Source organism: Eumetopias jubatus, unplaced genomic scaffold, assembly GCF_037043125.1.
Source record: "Eumetopias jubatus isolate StellerSeaLion01/CBP00866 unplaced genomic scaffold, mEumJub1_p1.0 scaffold_1, whole genome shotgun sequence".
Classification (NCBI taxonomy): Eukaryota; Metazoa; Chordata; class Mammalia; order Carnivora; family Otariidae; genus Eumetopias; species Eumetopias jubatus.
Genome location: NW_028274807.1, coordinates 101,674,102 through 101,692,862, shown reverse-complemented (window position 1 = coordinate 101,692,862; position 18,761 = coordinate 101,674,102). Strand labels below are relative to the sequence as shown.

General features: G+C 40.7%; 1 non-coding gene across 1 annotated transcript; it reads right to left on the bottom strand.

The window, feature by feature from the left end:
- Positions 1–102: 102 nt before the first annotated feature.
- Positions 103–16,567, bottom strand: LOC114209060 (uncharacterized). The gene is made up of 3 exons (XR_015767713.1): positions 16,423–16,567; positions 15,631–15,722; positions 103–161 (listed from the first exon to the last, which is right to left on the bottom strand). It is a non-coding gene; the product is annotated as an uncharacterized LOC114209060 (transcript).
- Positions 16,568–18,761: the final 2,194 nt, after the last annotated feature.

Genomic DNA, 18,761 nt, shown 5'->3' with positions numbered 1-18,761 from the left:
CCAGCCCTGCTCTAAAAAAATAAAATAAAAAGTTTTAAAAAATAAAAAAAGAAGTAAATATAAATGTATTGTCAGAGTAAATATAAACTCACCTACTAAAAGACAAGAGATTCTCAAATTGGCTTAAAATTCTGCCATAATACTGCTTATAAGACACATGCCTAAAACAAAACAACACAAAAGTTTTAAAATTAGTAAATAAGAAAACATATCAGGAAAATGCCAATCAGAAGGCTGTTGCAATTAAATACTAATGTCACATATTTTAAATGAACAGCATTCAAAAAGGACAAGAAGATTTTGCTACTAATAAAAGCAGCCATCAAATAAGAAAATTTAACAATCATGAAGCTATATAAACATAACATAGCCTCAAAAAAATATAAAGCAAACTGTGAAAAGTATGAGTACAAGTGGAAAAATCTATAATCCTAATGGAAGGTTTTTAACAAATCCCCCTAAATAACTAATACGTCAGCAGGCCAAAAATAAGGATATGCGTGTTTCAAATAATATTAACAAATTTGGTTTAATAGAATAGTAATAGTCATTTCAAAAGCACATGAAACATTTATTAAAAAATTGATGTTAGGTTATATAAGTCATTTCAATTTTTAAAACTCAATTTAACAGGAGTGCCTGGCTAGCTCAGTTGACAGAGCATGCAACTGGATCTCAGGATTGGGAGTTCAAGACCCACACTGGGTGTAGAGACTACTTAAAGAAAAAAAACAAAAACAAACCTCAATTTAACAGAGGCCAAATTATTTGACCACAATATAATTATAACAAAAACATAACTTGAAAAACACATAAAAAAAACTTGTTTGGAAACTGAACATCCTTACACACACAATTTCTGTTTAATCCATAAATTTAAAGAGAACACCATACTGGAAAGTGTACAATATGTGCAACTGAATAAGATCAATTTGCTACATTTCAGTGAGGTACTATTACATCAAGCCCTTAATTGAAAACCGTTGGTTTGGGGCAGGGAAGACAAGCTTTTATTTTTTTCTGCTTTAAAGAATGATCTATAGTTCAGGGGAGACAAACAGCTCTAATTGAAGAGGGAAAACTCCTCTTTATAGAAAAATGCCAATTTTAAATGTAGGTAGAATGACAGAATAAGAAAACTGTAATTTTGCAACTTCTCATGAAATTATGGATTCACGCAATGATTATTAATCAGTGTTTTAATCATCAAGGGGAAGATTAATAAGGAGTTGGACATCTGTGTGGTATCAAAGTAACACCATCTGACTCTGGATTTTGGCTCAGGTCATGATTTCAGGTCCTACTCACAAGGAACTGAAGCAATATAAACTTTACATTGGAGGAATCAGAGTGCTAATTATCAATGTGAGCATTATAAATGGGAGAACAAACACATACTGTTTCCCTCCTAAGGAAATGATACAGTGTGAAATGACAATATTATCTCTGATGAATCCTAGCCAAAAATGTTAACTGGAATTTAATCAAAATTTACACAAAATACAGAGAATAGAAGAACAAGCTAAGGAACACCACAAGCAACATTCAAAGAAAGCCAAGAGCTAGGACTGTCAGCTAGCATGGTGTCTTTAATGAGAAAAGGGAGAGCTGTAGATTAAAAAAGATTTAAGGACACACAAATTGCAATGGATGGTCCTGGACTGGATCCTGGAGAGATCTGAATACAGCCTAAGTATTAGGTGATGCCAGGACGATTATTAATCTGTTTAGGTGTGATAATGTTAACAGGCTACAACAGGCTATTAACTGGGTAAATAAATGTGGTATAGCTACACAACAGAATACTATTCAGCTACAAAAAGAAACAAAGTACTGATACAGGCTGTAACATACCAGTTTTCAAGAATTCAGAACATGGGGGCGCCCAGGTGGCTCAGTCAGTTGAGTGTCTGACTCTTGATTTCGGCTCGGGTCACGATCTCGGGATTGTGGGATTAAGCCCTGTGTTGGGCTCCATGCTCAGCATGGGGTCTGATTGGGATTCTCTCTCCCTCTGCCTCTGCCCCTCCCCCTGCTTATGTTCTCTCTCTCTTTCAAAATAAATAAATAGAATCTTAAAAAAAAAAAGAACTCAGAACATGGATGAACCTAAAAAAACATTAAGCTAAGTAAAAGAAGCATGAAACAAAAAACCATATATATGCGACTCTATTAATGGGAAATATCCAGAAAAGGCAAATCTATAGACAGTAGGTTAGTGGTTCCCTGGGGGTAGAATAAGCAACTGGCCGCAAATGGAGATAAAGAATCATTTTGGGGTAATGGAACTATTTTAAAATTTGACTGGGTGATGGTTGCAGATCTCTGTAAATTTAGTAAAAATCACTGAATTACAATTAAAATGAAATAATTTTATGGTAAGTCATACCTTAATAAGGCTCTTAAAAATAAAATTTAAAAAATTTTCCTATTTCTAGGAGTATGTATTTAGGAGTAGAAAGTCAAGATACCTGTATTTACTTTTAAAATATTCCAGTAATAAAAACTAAAAAGAGTTAAGAAAACAAATTCCCTCTCTCATTCATTTATGGTGGAACAGGAAATGGTAACAGCTCTCTGGAGGGCAATTTGGACATACTTATACAAATTACAAATACTTTACTCTTTTCTCAGTAATTTTGATCCTGGAAATTATTTTAGGCACAGCCGTATATGTCTAAAATGATAAGACATCTTATTGTTATTAGCTACAACATTATAATAGCAAATGATTAGAAATAACCCAAGGGATCAATAAGGGATTACTTACATAAATAATGATACATCCACACAATGAAATACTATACAGATGTTTAAAAAAAGAACAAAGATGTTTTCTACGTACTGATCATGAAAGATTTTTAGAATACATCAAATGGAGAAGGAAGATCTAGAACAATGTTTATAATGTGCTAACTTTTGTGTTAAAAGGAAGAGAAAAGGGGCACCTGGGTGGCTCAGTCTGTTAAGCATCTGACTCTGGATTTTGGCTCAGGTCATGATTTCAGGGTCGTGAGATCAAGCCCCACATCGGGATTCTTGCTCCGTGGGGAGTCTGCCTGAGATTCTCTCCCCCTCCCTCTCCCTCTGGGGCCCCTGCTCTCTCTCTCTCAAATAAATAAATAAATGTTAAAAAAAAAGGAAGAGAAAAAATATGTGTATTTGTGTGTGTATGAGAAAAACAATGGAAAGACACATACAATGGGTAGGGAGGAATGGGGCAGATCAGAAAAGGGGTGAGAGCATCCCTTTTTTTTTAAAGATTTTATTTATTTATTTGACAGAGAGAGAGACAGCGAGAGAGGGAACACAAGCAGGGGGAGTGGGAGGAGAAGCAGACTCCCCAGTGAGCAAGGAGGCCAATGCAGGGCTTCATCACAGGACCCTGGGATCATGACCTGAGCCAAAAACAGACACTTAACTGACCAAGCCACCCAGGCTCCCCGAGAGCATCCCTTTCTTATATTACTTGATATTTCTTTGTTATATTACTTAAATAACATTACTTGGTTATATTACTTTGTAAGTTATATAGTTCTTACATTGATTCTCAAATCACTTGAATACATTAAAATTCAAAACAATGAAAATAAAAATTTTTCCCTCCCCATTTTAAAGTGGTACATATAAAAACACACTGGATGTAACTAATGCAGTCCTTACAGAAAACTCATAACCTTTTAAAACAATACACATTTTTAAAAGTAGAATTATCTTATATACATTTTTTGTATCCACTTGATTTTTTTTAAACGGGTATATAATTTACATACAATAAAATTCACCCTTTTTATTTTACTGTTCTGAACATGTAACCACTAGCACAATCAAGATATGAATCAATTCCATCACAACAAAAATTCTACTGTCCCTTAATCAATCCTTCCCTGAACCTCCAGGCAACCACTGATCTGTTTTTCACCCCTATAGCTTTGCCAAACCAGAATATGTCACATAAATAGAATGATACAGTATGCAGACTTTCAAGTATAATGAATATTTTTTTTAAAAAAAGATTGAAAATAAATGAGCTGACTACTTAGCTCAAGAAGTTAAAAGAATAATTCCAATGTTATTACAGAAACAAGAAAACAGAAGGCATAACAAAGATAACGCGGAAAACAATGAAAAACAAAACAAAAGAAAAAAAGGAAGATTATTTAAAAAACACACATTAGGAATAGAAGGGAAGTATCTAACCTGTTAGAGAAACCATAGCAAACTTACGATGAAACTTTAGAAATATTTCTATTAAAGTCAGTAAAAAGACAAGGATGCCCATTATTGCCTCTACCATCCAGTGTTGCTTTAGAGAGTGTTACTGCCACTAAAACAAGAAGAGGAAATAAGATGTAAAAACTGTTAAGGAAGAGAAGAAAACCTGCCATGATTTTCTACAGAGAAAACTCAAAGGGAAAAAGACAACAGGTAAGAACAGGTTTACCAAGATGTTGGATATGAGCTCACATATATATCCAAAACATTAAAAAAAACCAAAAATCTAAGGAAAAACACAGCACCAACAAAAACTACAGTGTCAAATGAAGCTAACAAAAAATGTGCAGGACCCTGATGTGGAAAGGTAAAAATCTTTTCTGAAGAATTAAAAAAAAAAAAGTGAATAAACAAGAGACAACATATTCAGGGATAAGAAAACTCAAAAGTAAAGATTCCACTTTCCCAAATTAATCAATAAATCCATAGGATTATGAAAGGAATTTAATGATCTAGGAATAACCAACACAATTTTGAACACAAAGAATGAAGCTGGGGTGGGTTGGGTGCTATCAAATCGTACTGAAGAGCTACTGTGATTAAAACAGAGTAGCAGAAAGATTAAACAGCTGAATAGTGCCAAGACTGGAAGCAGATCCAAGTAAACACTGGGACCTGAAAAATGGCAGAAGCTGCATCACAAACCAATGGCGAAAAGATCCAATAAATGGTTTCGGAATAAATGTGGCAAAAGTAAAACCATGTTCATATTTATTTTCAAAATAAAATTCAGGTGGATATGAGAATTTTAAAAAGCAAAAACTAAAACTATTATAGAAAAACAGAGCAGAATATATCTGAACCTATGTGTCAGCAAAGCCTTTGTAAACAAGTTACAAAAAGCATATCCCATAAAAAAGAGGAGAAATACATTGGGTAACATTAAAATAATAAAGCTTACAGGACAAGGCAAGTTAAAAGGTGAGCCACAGACTCAGAGAAGATATTTACAACAAGTGAAACAAAGGACTGGTATCCAGAATCTTCACTATATTTGTTATATAGTATATATTTGTAATAATCTGTTATTCTTTGTTTATATAAAGTTTATATAAAGCTTACAAATCAAAAAGAAAATGGGTGACATGTGAACAAAAAATTCACAGAAGAGGAAATCAGAAAGGCCAATAAATATGAAAAGAGGGTCAAACTCACTAGTGATCAGGGAAATGCAAATTAAAGTCAGATACCAAATTTTTAACCCATCAGGAAATATCAAAAAGTTTATTATTAATCAGGTATTGGAGTAAATGCTATTTATCACACCCTGTGGGTTGAAGTACACCATTACCACCCCTTTGGTAGGTAAGCAATATGGCTACATCTAGTAAACTGAAAACTGGACTTTCGTTTCCCGGGACTACATCCTAGAAAAACTCTCATATATGTACACACATGGAGATATGTGCAAGCATGCTCACTATGGGGCTATGAAAACGGATAATCTGAGGCAACTTAAATGTCTATCCAAAATGTCTATCCATAAGATAATAAATCAATAAAACCTGGTACTTTCTTCCAAAGGAATCCTACAAGACAGTTAAAAGAAATGAACTAGATTTATACCCAGAGCATCAATTTGGATAGTATTAAAAAATAAAATGTTGAGTAAAATATACAAGTTGAAAAATTAAATACATATGTAATACCATTTATATAAGTAGTTTTAAACAGCACCCAAGAAACAGTGAGCTTTCAGAAGCAGCTATGCAAACAAAACTTCTTTTTCTCTCCAAAGATTTTATTTATTTATTTGAGAGAGACAGAGAGAGAGAGCATGCACGGGCGCTCGAGCGAGCAGAGGGAAGGGGAGGCAAAGGGGGAGGGAGAAGCAGACTGCCTGCTGAGCGGGGAGCCTGATGCAGGTCTCCCAAGATCATGACCTGAATCAGTCAGCCGCTCAACCAACTGAGCCCCCCAGGAGCCCCCCCACAAAATTATCTTTTAAAGAAACTGCAGGAATTCCTCCCACACTCAGCAGTGTGGGTGTCACTGTGGAAGAATGAAAGGGGCATGCGGTGAAAAGGGGAAAGAGAAGACTAGCTACAAATACTATAAAGTATTAGCATCTGTTAATTCAGGGTGATGGAAATATAGGCATTCTCTTCTATTTTTAGTTTTCTTTGTATTTAAAATTTATCAAAACAGGAAAAAAAGCGTGATAACAACGCTTGGATATCAGAGTTAAATGGCTCACCTAAATCTTGGCTGTAATATTTAATGGTTGTGTGACTTTGGGGAAGTGACTTAATTTCTCAAAAGCGTCTTTTTTCAGCTATAAACCAAGTACCACAATACCAATTCAGTTACCATGGGGTTTCTGTGGGAACATGGACTATTCAGTCAGTACACTCGGTAGTTTCTGAAGTTAAAGTGACACTCAGGTGTGTGGATAAATGTGGACCCACTATGATGTCACAGGAATCAAACTGGCCTGGCCTGAGACTTGGGATTGGCTCATACCCTGGCAGTGGGGGCACAGGGCAGCAGTTCTCCTAGCACAAGCCTCCTCAGGAAGGCCATGAACCCTGACACTTCTAAATCACATGTCCCAGGAAAGGGGCAGATAGAATCTAAAGCGTCGATGAATAGAAAAATATAAAAAGGCCCAACGGGAAAATACACCACTATTTTATTACTGACTTCTTAAATAATAATGTCATTTATCACTGTGAAGAAGTTATATTTATAATTTTAAAATGATTTCTATTTTATAAAAGATGAACTTGTGATTATATTAACTAAATGTACAGGCACCGACTAGATTCTAAAAAATTAATTTACTTTAAACAGATAATCTCTATCCCACAAGTCTAGCATGCTAGATGCTGGTGCACAGCAGGCCACCAGTAATTACTGGTCGATTTGGTGGTTGATCCACAACAGCTGAAGAAAACATCTCAGGGGTGCCTGGGTGGCTCAGTTGGTTGAGTGACTGCCTTTGGCTCGGGTCATGGTCCTGGAGTCCCGGGATCGAGTCCCACATCGGGTTCCCTGCTCAACGGGGAGTCTGCTTCTCCCTCTGAACCTCTCCCCTCTCATGTGCTCTCTCTCATTCTCTCTCAAATAAATAAATAAATAAAATCTTAAAAAAAAAAAAAGAAACATCTCAAATAATAGAAAAGCCCAGAAAACCTCCAGAGACAAAACAGGTTGGCTGCTTCCAAAGCTTTAACTATCAAACGAAACCTCCATCCTCAGAGAAGAAATCTGCATTTCAGTTATTAACACCAGAACTTTCTGGGAGCCAAAGAGGGCTGCATCTGTCTTATCCACAAGTGTTACAGAGCCCTCAAAAGGGCTCCAGGGACCAAAAAAAAAGGAAATCATTCAAATAAACTTACATTAGTATTTCTTAATGGAGGGCTCCTCAGTTTTAATATGCTAATGTACATTCTCTGAGAAGGGGATATATTCTGCAATGTTTCTCAAATCTGAAGAAACTTTTTTAATTTTCAGTGCCTCTGGCAAGGACTGAAATGGAAAATCCTGTCCTCGATCATCTTTGTAGTCACTGAATTAATAAACTAATTTTGGTGAATTAATAAGTAAAAATTTAAGCAGTAGTTTTAGAATTAAAAAAAATTGTACAAACTGGTTCAATTTTTTTTGGCAAAGTTTTTAGTGTTATTCCACTAAAGCTGAAGAAACATGTACCCTGCGATGTAGCAGCTCCTCGTCCTAGGTAGAATACTCAACAATATGTAAATAGGAACACCAAAAATGTTCAAGAAAGTTCATAACAGCACACTATCCACGATAACCCCAACCTGGAAACAACCATGGTACAAGGGAGAAACAAATTTATATAACAGCGCCTTATACAAAATGGAAATGAACAAACTACAACCTCATGTGAATTCTAGAGAGTCTCTCAAACACAATGTGGAGCTAAAGAAGCCAGACACATAAAGACTAGACACTATGATTCCATTTACACAAAGCTGAAAAGCAGGAAAAAGTAATCTATGGTGTCAAAGATGACCAAGGACACCGGTAACCCCTGGAGACAATTAGGGAATATAATAGGTAGGGGCCTGAGGGGACTCTCCCGGGTGCTGGCCATGTTCTATTTCTTGACCTGGATGGTGCCTACGGGTGTGTTCACTGTGATAATTCATTTCCTAATCTGCACATTTTTTTTTTTTTTGGCAAGTTATGCTTTAAAAAAGAAAGCTAAAACAGCTTGGCAATCCAATCAGTCACTCTGTTTATTTGGTTACTGTGCACAATCAATGTTGGCAGGTGCATACATGACATGCTGGCCCTAGGTGCCCAGTGCTCTCTGTGGTGAGAGCACTGGGAACGGCTACCAGGCACTAACTCTTGTAATCTTCCAGACACCCCACAAATAAAGGCACTTCTGAAATCTTTATTGTTTGCATTGAATAGGTGAGGAAACTAAGGCTCAGGGAGAGTCAATAACTTGCCCAAAGTCACAGGCCTGTAAGTGGCAGAGATAGAGACAAAATCAAACAGGACTCCAAATCTCATGTTCTTGGCACCATCCTCCCCATCCCAGGGAATCTGCTACCTGCCTACTGACCAGAGTTGCTCGAGTGCTTTTAATTTCTCATGACCATCGAACCTTGAAACAGTAAAGCAGCATCACAGCCTTACCATCTTTGCACAGAAAGACTCAAAATTCTCCCTCTCAAAACCTGAAATATGGATTATTAACATCAGGAAAAAACAATAATAATGGGGTGCCTCGGTGGCTTCAGCTCAGGTAGTGATCCCAAGATCCTGGGATCAAGCCCTGCGTTGGGATCCCTGCTCAGCAGGGAACCTGTTCTCCCTCTCCCTCTGCCCCTCCCCCCGCCCCGCTCATTGCTCTATCTCCAATAAATGAAATCTTTTTAAAAAATGGTAACTAATAATTTACGCAGATACAGACCTTCTTATTTTGCATCAAAAATATGCTGGGAACTAAGGGGCGCCTAGGTGGCTCAGTCAGTTAAGCATCTGACTTTTGATTTCAGCTCAGGTCATGATCTCAGGGTCCTGAGATGGAACCCAGAGTTGGAGTCTGTGCTCAGCAGAGAGTCTGCTTGAGAATCTCTCCCTCTACCTGTCCCCTCACTTGCGCACTGCCCCCATTTCTAAAATAAATAAATAAATCTTTAGAAACATATGCTGGACACTAGGAAATTGGGGGACTGGGAAGGTGGTTGGAGGGATCAGTCCAAATGCAAGGACTCCAGAGAAACAGAAGAATTATTACAATGGTACAATTATTTAAGCCAAAATAACCTGAAATTCTTTCCTGGGGTACAAAAATGTTGCTTATTTTCTGCGAGTGGAAAGAAAATTCAATTATTTAAAAAAATATATAAAACTCTTCTAAGTGCAAGTCTAATATATGTTCATTAGAGAATTGTGAATGCAAAAACAAAGCACAAAGACAATGAAAGCTTAAGGGTAACAATCTTAACATTTTTTGAAGAAAATCTATTTATCCCATCTGTCTCTCAGGAATATATAAGCCCCCCATCTCATAGCTGCCATGCCTCCTCCCATCCCTATTTCGGCCATAATGGCTTCGTTTTTGAGCCCTGACTGTGTCAAACTTTCCCTCCCTCGGGGAGTCTGCACTTGTTGTCCCTCTAACTCAAAAGCTGGTTCCTAAAAAGGCTGGCTCCTTCTCCTGCTTCAGATCCCAGCAAAATGTCACTTAGGCGAGTCCTTCCTTGACCTCTTATCCCAAGTTGTTCCCAGGCCCACACCTTCTATCACACCCCTCATTATTCTCCTCTCAGCAGTTAACCCACCTGGATTTTCTATTGTCTATTGTCTGTTCCCTTCCCAAGAATCTGAGGTTTGTGAGGGAAAAGGCCTTGCACACAGTAGGTGCTGGGTGGATATCTGAATGCTGCGCAAATGGTCTGGTAACGTGCTTTTACCCATTCGATATATTAAGAAAAGATCCCCAAGAGTAAATTGAATCCAAAAGCAAACTCCTGAATCTGTTCGTTTACGCTTACTTTTCCTCAGCTCTCTCGTGATACAAAGCCTTCTAATAGGCTATCCTAATTCTGATCCTGTTCATTTTAAAAGGTCCAGACGTGAAAAAGCAAAAAAAGACCCACCAAAAACCACATTTCAATAAAATTCTAAGCCCAAGCATACTAGATTTAGGATCGCCGAAGGAGAAAACGTGTGCTATCATTAAAGATAATTATAAAAGTACCACCAGTTGTGCAAATTATGACTCTTCTTCCACATAAAAAAACAGTAGGTGCAAAGGGTAGAAATCCTAATAGCCCCAACAAGCCCTGTGCACACTGAGTTTAGTACAAATCATAATTACACACATCAGTCATGTCCTATTTCTTATAGAGGGAGACATACACATATCAATACGCATCATGAAGAAAATTTCCCTACTAGCTCCCTCTGCAATTGAACATATTAATTCATAAACAAAGCAATATAAAACTCTACCATTCTGACCTCCTCTGTTTATGTTAGAAACAAACAAAACCAGTGATGCCTGGTCACTACCTCTCTCTTTCCTTTTCTTTCTGGACCCAGTGGTTCTTAAACTTGGCTGTCTATTATAAGCTCTTGGAGAACTTGAAAACCTCTGGAAGCCCGGCTGTACCCGGGACTAACTGAATGAGAGTTGCAGAGCGCAGTGAGGCCCCCATGGCAGTATCTTTAAAAGTTTTCTAGGTGATTCCAATGTGCTGCTTTAGACCTCACTATTCCAAGTGCAGTGCCTGGGCACCACCTGGGAGCTTGCTAGAAATGCAGAGCCTCAGGCCCAACCCCATTTGATCGCAGTGAATCAGAAACTCCGTTTCATGAAACAACACATGTTGAACATTTAGGATGGGGCTGGCATGCAGTAAGAACTAAGTAGATGGCACTGCTATTATTATTTATTAAAGTCCACTACACGGTCCTCTAACGTATTCTTATTTGCTTACATTTGTCCCATTTACAGACCCTGCAGCAGCTCCCAATGTCTCTTATAGGACACCATATGGTCTACAGCACATGTAGACATGCAAATAAATCCTAGTTTATCCACATTCTCCCTCCAAATCAGTAAGTTTTCTTTTTTTCTTTTAGTGGGCTCCCTACCCAACATAGGGCTTGAACTCACGACCCTGAGATCAAGAGTCACATGCTCTACTGACTGAGCCAGCCAGGCACCCCGATAAGCTTCCTTTTAGAATCCAAAGATGATGTTTCCTCTAGCATCTTAAAGTTGCTAACGTTTTGCCACCCTGAACATATAAGCCCACAGGAACTACTAGTAGAGGTTCACATGCCAAATGCGACATTTCTCAGTTCCTCTTCCACACAAGCTCCCCTCTCCTGTGATCTTCCTCCTGCCCCCTGATCTTCCCGTAACTGGGAATGATTGGAACTCTCAAAAGTCCTACAACAGGCATTTCTGGCATCTGGTGGAGAATTACAAAATACATTAACCTTTTCAAACTGAGGTGTGAAATATTCGAGTGGCATCAAATTATTTTAAGGATTGTGCCTATTTGATAAAGCTTACACTCTTCCCTCTTACTCTGAAGCACAGCTGGACATATAATAGAGAATCAAATTTTATTTACTGCATGGATGAACTGGAACCGCGATACTTGCCGAATTAATAACACTTAAGAATGAGATACACTTTACTCTGTTCGGGCAAACAAAGTTAATGTTAAAAAAAAAAACCTTGCTTTCTACTTAATCCAATTTCTTCATATTCCCCTCTCTGCATACTTTTAGCAAAAGCCCCTGCTTGGTCCTAGCACTGTAGGAAGTACTCTCCACATTCCACTATTTGTTGGTTAAAATAATCTATGAGGTATGCACTACTACCACAGCATTTATTTTCCAGTTGAGGAGACTGAGACGTGGAGACCTGATCATGAGTCAGGGTCTCACAGCCAGCAAGCAGGGCTGGGAATCCCGGACTCCTCATCCTGAGTGGGGTCCACAACCACCGCCTCACTAGGCGCCTTCCCTAATCTGTGTTAATCTCGTTGGCATCTTCATGCTTTCTTCCACATAGTGCAGCACCTCTGATCTTCCTCAGGGTAAAGAGCTGTCAAAGCTAACCCAGAAACTTAAAAAACAGAGGAATCTTATGTGCAAACACTGTTCAATTTCCAAGCAGATCATGGTCTTTCTAATTCTCATCCAGACAAGATCCAACTAGTGTTCCCTTCACATACACTTCTCAGAAAAAGAGGAACTGTTGATAAGAATAACATTAATGAGTTTATATTCCAAATAACCCTGAATAAATTACTGAGCTTCAGTAAAAATTAGCAAACACTCCGACACAAAGGCAATGACCATCAGGAGCCAGCAGAAATTCAGAGCACTTGTCTGACTAACTCATCTCCGTATTCAAAAGGTTCCTTCACCTGAAGATCAAATGAAGCCTTAGATAATTCACAAGAATTAAGTTTCTCTGAAGAGGGCAGGGCACTGAATGGTCTTTCTGAAAAAAGTAGACAAGTGAGCCCAGTGCTGGTGCCTCACTGGTTTCAAAACTGGCTGATCCCTCATGACCCATGTGTTTTCCATAGCTTTTGGGCTCGTGCTGGACTGTGAGAACACCATACTGACCAAAACACCCAAACAGAGCAAAAGTGGATGTACCTCTGCAGTCAGGGGTGAGCAGTCGGAAAGAGCCACATGACAGAACAGCCCGGGGGAAGAGGCAACAAGATGACTGGGTCTGGAGAGAAGCTAGGAAAACTGGAGCAGAGCAAAGATCACACAAGTCAGGCAGAACAGTAGGAAGGCTGGCTTGAAAGCTGGGCTTCCTGTCTCTGTTTTGTTATAAACAGTTTTACCTATTGGAGGAAAAGAACAGGGGAAGCCGCTCTAGTTAATATTTCTTCTCATTGTTGCCCTCAGTTAGGAATGTTACATATCTTTGTCATTCTTGTCTGTTAGGCTAAGTCACCAATTACCTTTTCCTTAGTTATCATTTCTTCATTCGACATGCCAGACCTGAGTTAGAGGCTGGGGCTGCCATGGGGAAAAAGAACCCTGCCTTGACCTCAAGTTGTTGACACCATGCAGAGCATGGAGGAAGGTTGAGGACTCCAAGGTTCAGACTGAACATTATGGGTAAAATCCACCTGGAGAAGATGGGAGGAAGACCTCCCAGCTCAAGTGTCTCTAAATGTGTGGTCAGGGTCCATGGCAGGGAACTGACTTTGCACTCTCAGAAAGTGCAGATGCTTGATAAAAATGCAAATTACAGAACCTGTTATCAGTTTAGAGAAAGGAACTATTTAACATTAAGACAGAAGAGCTGATAAGAGTTTTTTCTCTTAGAAAGGAGGTATCTCCATCCTTGAAAACAAAGTCTGTTACAAAATAGGAGCCAAATATAGTGCTTTATGCTAACTTAAAAATGCCTGTACAAAACGCACACCTTGGGAGTTTAGCAGAATTCTATGTTCTAGTCCAGGAGTGGCAAAAAAAATTTTTTTTTTTAAAGATTTTCTTTATTTATTCATGAGAGACAGAGGGAGAGAGAGAGAGAGAAGCAGGCTCCCAAGGAGCAGGAGGCCCGATGCGGGACTCGATCCCAGGACCCTGGGATCATGACCTGAGCCGAAGGCAGATGCTCAACCATCCGAGCCACCCAGGCGCCCGCAAAAAAAATTTTTTTAATAAAAGGGCAGATAGCAAACATTTTCTTTGTGGGCCATACAGTCTCTATCCCAGCCACTTGATTCTGTCTTTGCAGGAAAAATGGAGCTATAGATTATATTAAGCAAATAGATGTGGCTATGCTCCAAAAACCTTTATTTACCAAACAGGCTGCTGGTCTGGAGGTGTTCTAGCCCCATGAAATGGTGTACCTTAGAATATCAAGAAAATCTCAATTTCCTGGGGTGCCTGTCTGGCTCAGTCAGTAGAGCATGTGACTCTTGATCTCAGGGTCATGAGTTCAAGCCCTACACTGGGCATGGAGCCTACTAAAAAAAAAAGAAAATCTCCATCTCCTAAAATCTTTCTTCTCTGTGTTTCCTTATTACTGAAGAGGGGATCCTAGTGGTGGTAACATGTTCCCATATAACATGGTTCCCGGAGGGTAGACAGGGCTGAATAATATTAAGCTAGGCTATGGATGCTCTATGGGGACAACAAAAGGCCTGGCATCCTCACTAATTCACGGTCAGAAACACATAAAATGAAAAATTAATAATCTACTCTAGCTTTCCGGCTTTACTCCCTCACTTCTCAGAGCTTCAAGGGTTACAAGTTATCTCCCTAGCCAAATCTTCCATCGGGCAGCGTCTCAGGGCCTCACCATTGGGATGTTCTGTGGCTTCATCTTCCCCTCATTTAGACAAACCACCTACAAATCACTATGCTTCCTGCACATACCCTCACCATCCCCTCTCATCTAATTCACAACATACCCAAAACTCTGGTGCCAAAAGCAAATCAATATTCATAATAGGCAACTTTTTACTGAAATAAAACCATTGTTCACAGTCCCAAAAGAGATACTTACAAAAGAAATGCTATCAAATGAACTGCAACTTTTGAATGTAACTGCTGTACAAGGCCATTTAAGAGCATCCTATTTGACTCCCCACATTTGACCTCATTCATGCAGTTGTACAGTGTGGTTACCACACAGTGAGCAAGGATGAGCAATGACAACTGTTAGAACTGCAAAAGAAAAGTGTATTTGGCCTCAACATTATATGGTTGTGAATGGGATAAAGGCACTTTTTCAAATGGGATTCTACCTGTATCACCCAATGAAGGAAAGAATAGAGCTGCAGACTGGGCACAGAAATCATTTCAAGGGATATGAACAGAGGAAAAAGTATCCACTGGAGTATTTTCTTAGGAACAAAGAGAGTGAGGGGCGCCTGGGTGGCTAAGTCGTTAAAACGTCTGCCTTCGGCTCAGGTCATGATCCCAGGGTCCTAGGATCGAGCCCCACATCGGGCTCCCTGCTCACCTGGAAGCCTGCTTCTTCCTCTCCCACTCCCCCTGCTTGTGTTCCCTCTCTCGCTGTGTCTGTCTCTATCAAATAAATAAATAAAGGAATAAAGGAATAAAGAGAGTGGAGTCTGAGGTTGAATATGGCCACCAAATTAAGTTTACATAGTTAACTTTTCCTGAGTTATCACGGTATTTTAATAATAATCCAATTTTTAGAAATACATGTATCATCCAAAATGGTTTAGTAAAGCTTAACTCTTACAACCCTCAAATCCTTCAGGGAAAAAAGATATACCAGAATATACAACAGAATTTGTAGCTGTGTAAATGATCCTTAAAATCTTATAAAGGAGACTATTACAGTCAATTTTAACCAGTCAGGATAATTTCTAAATTAAAATAAGATGAACTTACCCATAGAATTTCAGATGAGATTAAAGCACTAGCAGAAGTTTTTCTGCTGTTTTCCATACTCCATGCTTAATTAAAAGATTTGCTGTGAACTACTGAGCAAAAGAACAGAAAAAGAATATATCTAAGTCATAACTCAACACCATCGAGCAATATGACATCTAAAATCAATGCTCTATACCGAGCAAATTATTATACATCAACATTCTCTTCATTTTTGGAAAAGCTTTGGTCCTCTCTTCTTCCTCCTTGCTTTTAAATCACCTCATGCATCCGATCTGGAATTATAATTTGGCCACTGTTTTGATAACAGGCTTTATTTTTCATGGCTGGAATTACCCAATGACCATTCATTTGAATGAACCTTCTAGTCTAGAAGAAAAAAATGTTTTAGACTCTTATCTCTTAATAAATAGCTCCCTTCTTTAGACTGATAAAAGTTCAGATGCGCTTTTATCAGGCATCAACACATTCTGAGAGCACAAACTCAGCTCTCTACATCCCTCTAAGACACCTGGGAAAAGCTAAAACACAAACTTATTCTCAGTTGAAGACTGCAAACTCAAATCTTCCTTACGTCTGAAAACAGAAAAAAAGATATGGTTTGGTAACCTGTTCCTTGGTACTAGCTTTTCCTGACAAAGCAGCACGTCCTAAAACATTGGTACTATGTGCAAAATACAGAGAGGGAAAAAAAACAACCCATCTCTGCCTTGCAAATCTCCCTCCTAGTCCAACAGTGAGAGGAGTGGAAGAGAAGGAAGGAAATACGGAATGCAACGCATCATTCCTTACTGCTTGGAAAAGTGAGGCTCCATTGCACGTTTCAGATTTCTTTTAAAATGCCTGTATGCTGGGCGCCTGGGTGGCTCAGATGGTTAAGCGTCCGCCTTCGGCTCAGGTCATGATCCCAGGGTCCTGGGATCGAGTCCCGCATCGGGCTCCCTGCTCCTTGGGAGCCTGCTTCTCCCTCTGCCTCTCTCTCTCTCTCTGTCTCTCATGAATAAATAAATAAAATCTTTAAAAAAAAAATAAAAAAAAATAAAATGCCTGTATGCCGTTAAGATCGCCTCTTACAGCCCTAGCTCCTTGGGGTTTCCTTTTCTCTCTGCCCAATTCGCCCCTTCTCCTCCTTGGGTCCATATTCATTACAATCCCTCCCGATGAAGAACAACCCTCCCACAAGCCGACTCCCAGGCCCTTCCCCAACGCCTTGGGTGTGCGTTCGCCCCGGGCCTGCTGGGAAATCCACCAAAACCGAGACACCATCCCCTCCTCTCCCCCCGCAGCCGCGGCCAACGCGCCCCGGGCTGCTCCCCGAGTTTGTCGCCGGAGCGGCCCAGGGCAACGGGGATTCCGGGGCTGCGCCCTAAGACAGAGCAGGCAGGACAGCGTGCTCCTTGCAGCCGCGGCCTGGGCCCTCCACGCGTCCCTGCGCCCCTCAACGTCGCCCAGGGCCCCACCGGGTCCCCTTTTTCCCCGCTCACCGGGATCCGGTAGCTAATCGTCACCGAGGCCGTAGTCCCTGGGCGCGGCTACTCCCGCGCCACCCCGGCGGCGCTCTGGGAGAGGGCCGGAGTGGGCGGCACCGCCCTGCCCGCCTCCCGGCCTCGCCGCCCCGGCAGTGCCGTCCAGGGAAAAGCTAGTCCCAAGGCCAAGCCCGCCACCCAGCCCTGGGTTCTCCAAGGCTTTCGGATCGCCCCCAGTGACCCCGCCTGGCACTCACCTCCCGCGCGCGGCACGAAGCCTGCTCCGACACCACCTGGCAGGTTGCCGACGCTGCCGCCCCGCGCGCACACGCAGCCTCCCGCAGCCTCACGCACGGCCGGGCGCGCGCAGACCACGCGCCGAGGCCCGGGAGCCCCCTTGCTCGCTCGCACGCACGCGCGGGCCCTGAGCCCCGGCATCGCGGCCCCACTCGGCCCGCAGTCGTACGCGCTCTCCTGGGCGCGCCCTGTCTATCCTCGCCATCACCTTGCGTTCCGAGTAGGGTATGTATTTTACATTTGGGGCTTGCAGAGGCTGGGGAACTTAGCGACCGACCTCCGGCCAGGATTTTGCTCTGTTTACTAGCGGCGTAAATTCACGGCCTCGAGGCAGTCCTGGAGGGATTTACTTGTTAGAGTCCGCAAAGAGCTGTTGAGGAGAGAAGAAACCTCGGGAAGTTCCTTATCTCAGAAGAAATGTGCGTTCTTCTAGAATCGATGGAGAATGAAGGGAGTTGGGGGTGGATACGTCAGGTTACAATGGTCTGGTGTATGAACAGGAGTCCCAGGAAGTCTCTTGCTTTCGGGGAATTCATCTCGAAACTCTTCTTTGGTCTGGAGAATTCAGTCTGTCCTACCCAGAGCTTTCACTAAGTGGAAGAAGTGGTGAGGCTTTTAGGCGTGGGAGCTGGGTGTTGCTGTATGGGTTCTTCTGGTCGTGCTGGTCTTTGGGTGGAGGTGGTTGAATTAATCCAGAAATAATGTTTCCTCTCTTCTCCTGACACCACTGGCATAGTGCCATCTGAAAAGAGTTCCCCATCCAGGCCGCTTGGCTGTGGGACTGTGAAGAGCTTGGCTCCAGCATCACCACGTGGAAAGTTGAAAGAATAGTTCAGGGAGCACCCAAGTACTTACTCCAAGGTTGAATAAGTGTTAATCTTTTGCCATAACTGCTTTTTCTCTCGCCTAAATATTTCAGCCTGCATTTCCTAAAAATAAAGACAGACATCCTTCTGTGCAACCGCATAAGAAACTTAATCACATCTAAGAAACTTAATAATGTGATAATATAACCTGATATCTAGCCCATATACAAATTTCTCCCGTTGCCAAAAGATGTCTCATACATTGGTTTTGTAGAAAGATAGTCCAATGAAGATTCATGCATTGCACTTGTTATGTTCCTCTCTTTTAATGCAGAACAACCCCCCCCCACACACACAAACACATTTTTTTTGTTGTTGTTTTCATGGCATTAACTTTTTGGAGAGTCTAGGACAGTTACCTGACAGAGGATTCTGCTCTCTCCATTTGTTTGACTTTTTTTTCCTCCTGATATCATTTAACCTTTTCTCTAGCTCCCACATTTACTGTAAATTAGAAGGAAGAGAAGGACGTTTGATTAGATGTCAAGAATCCTTCAGACTT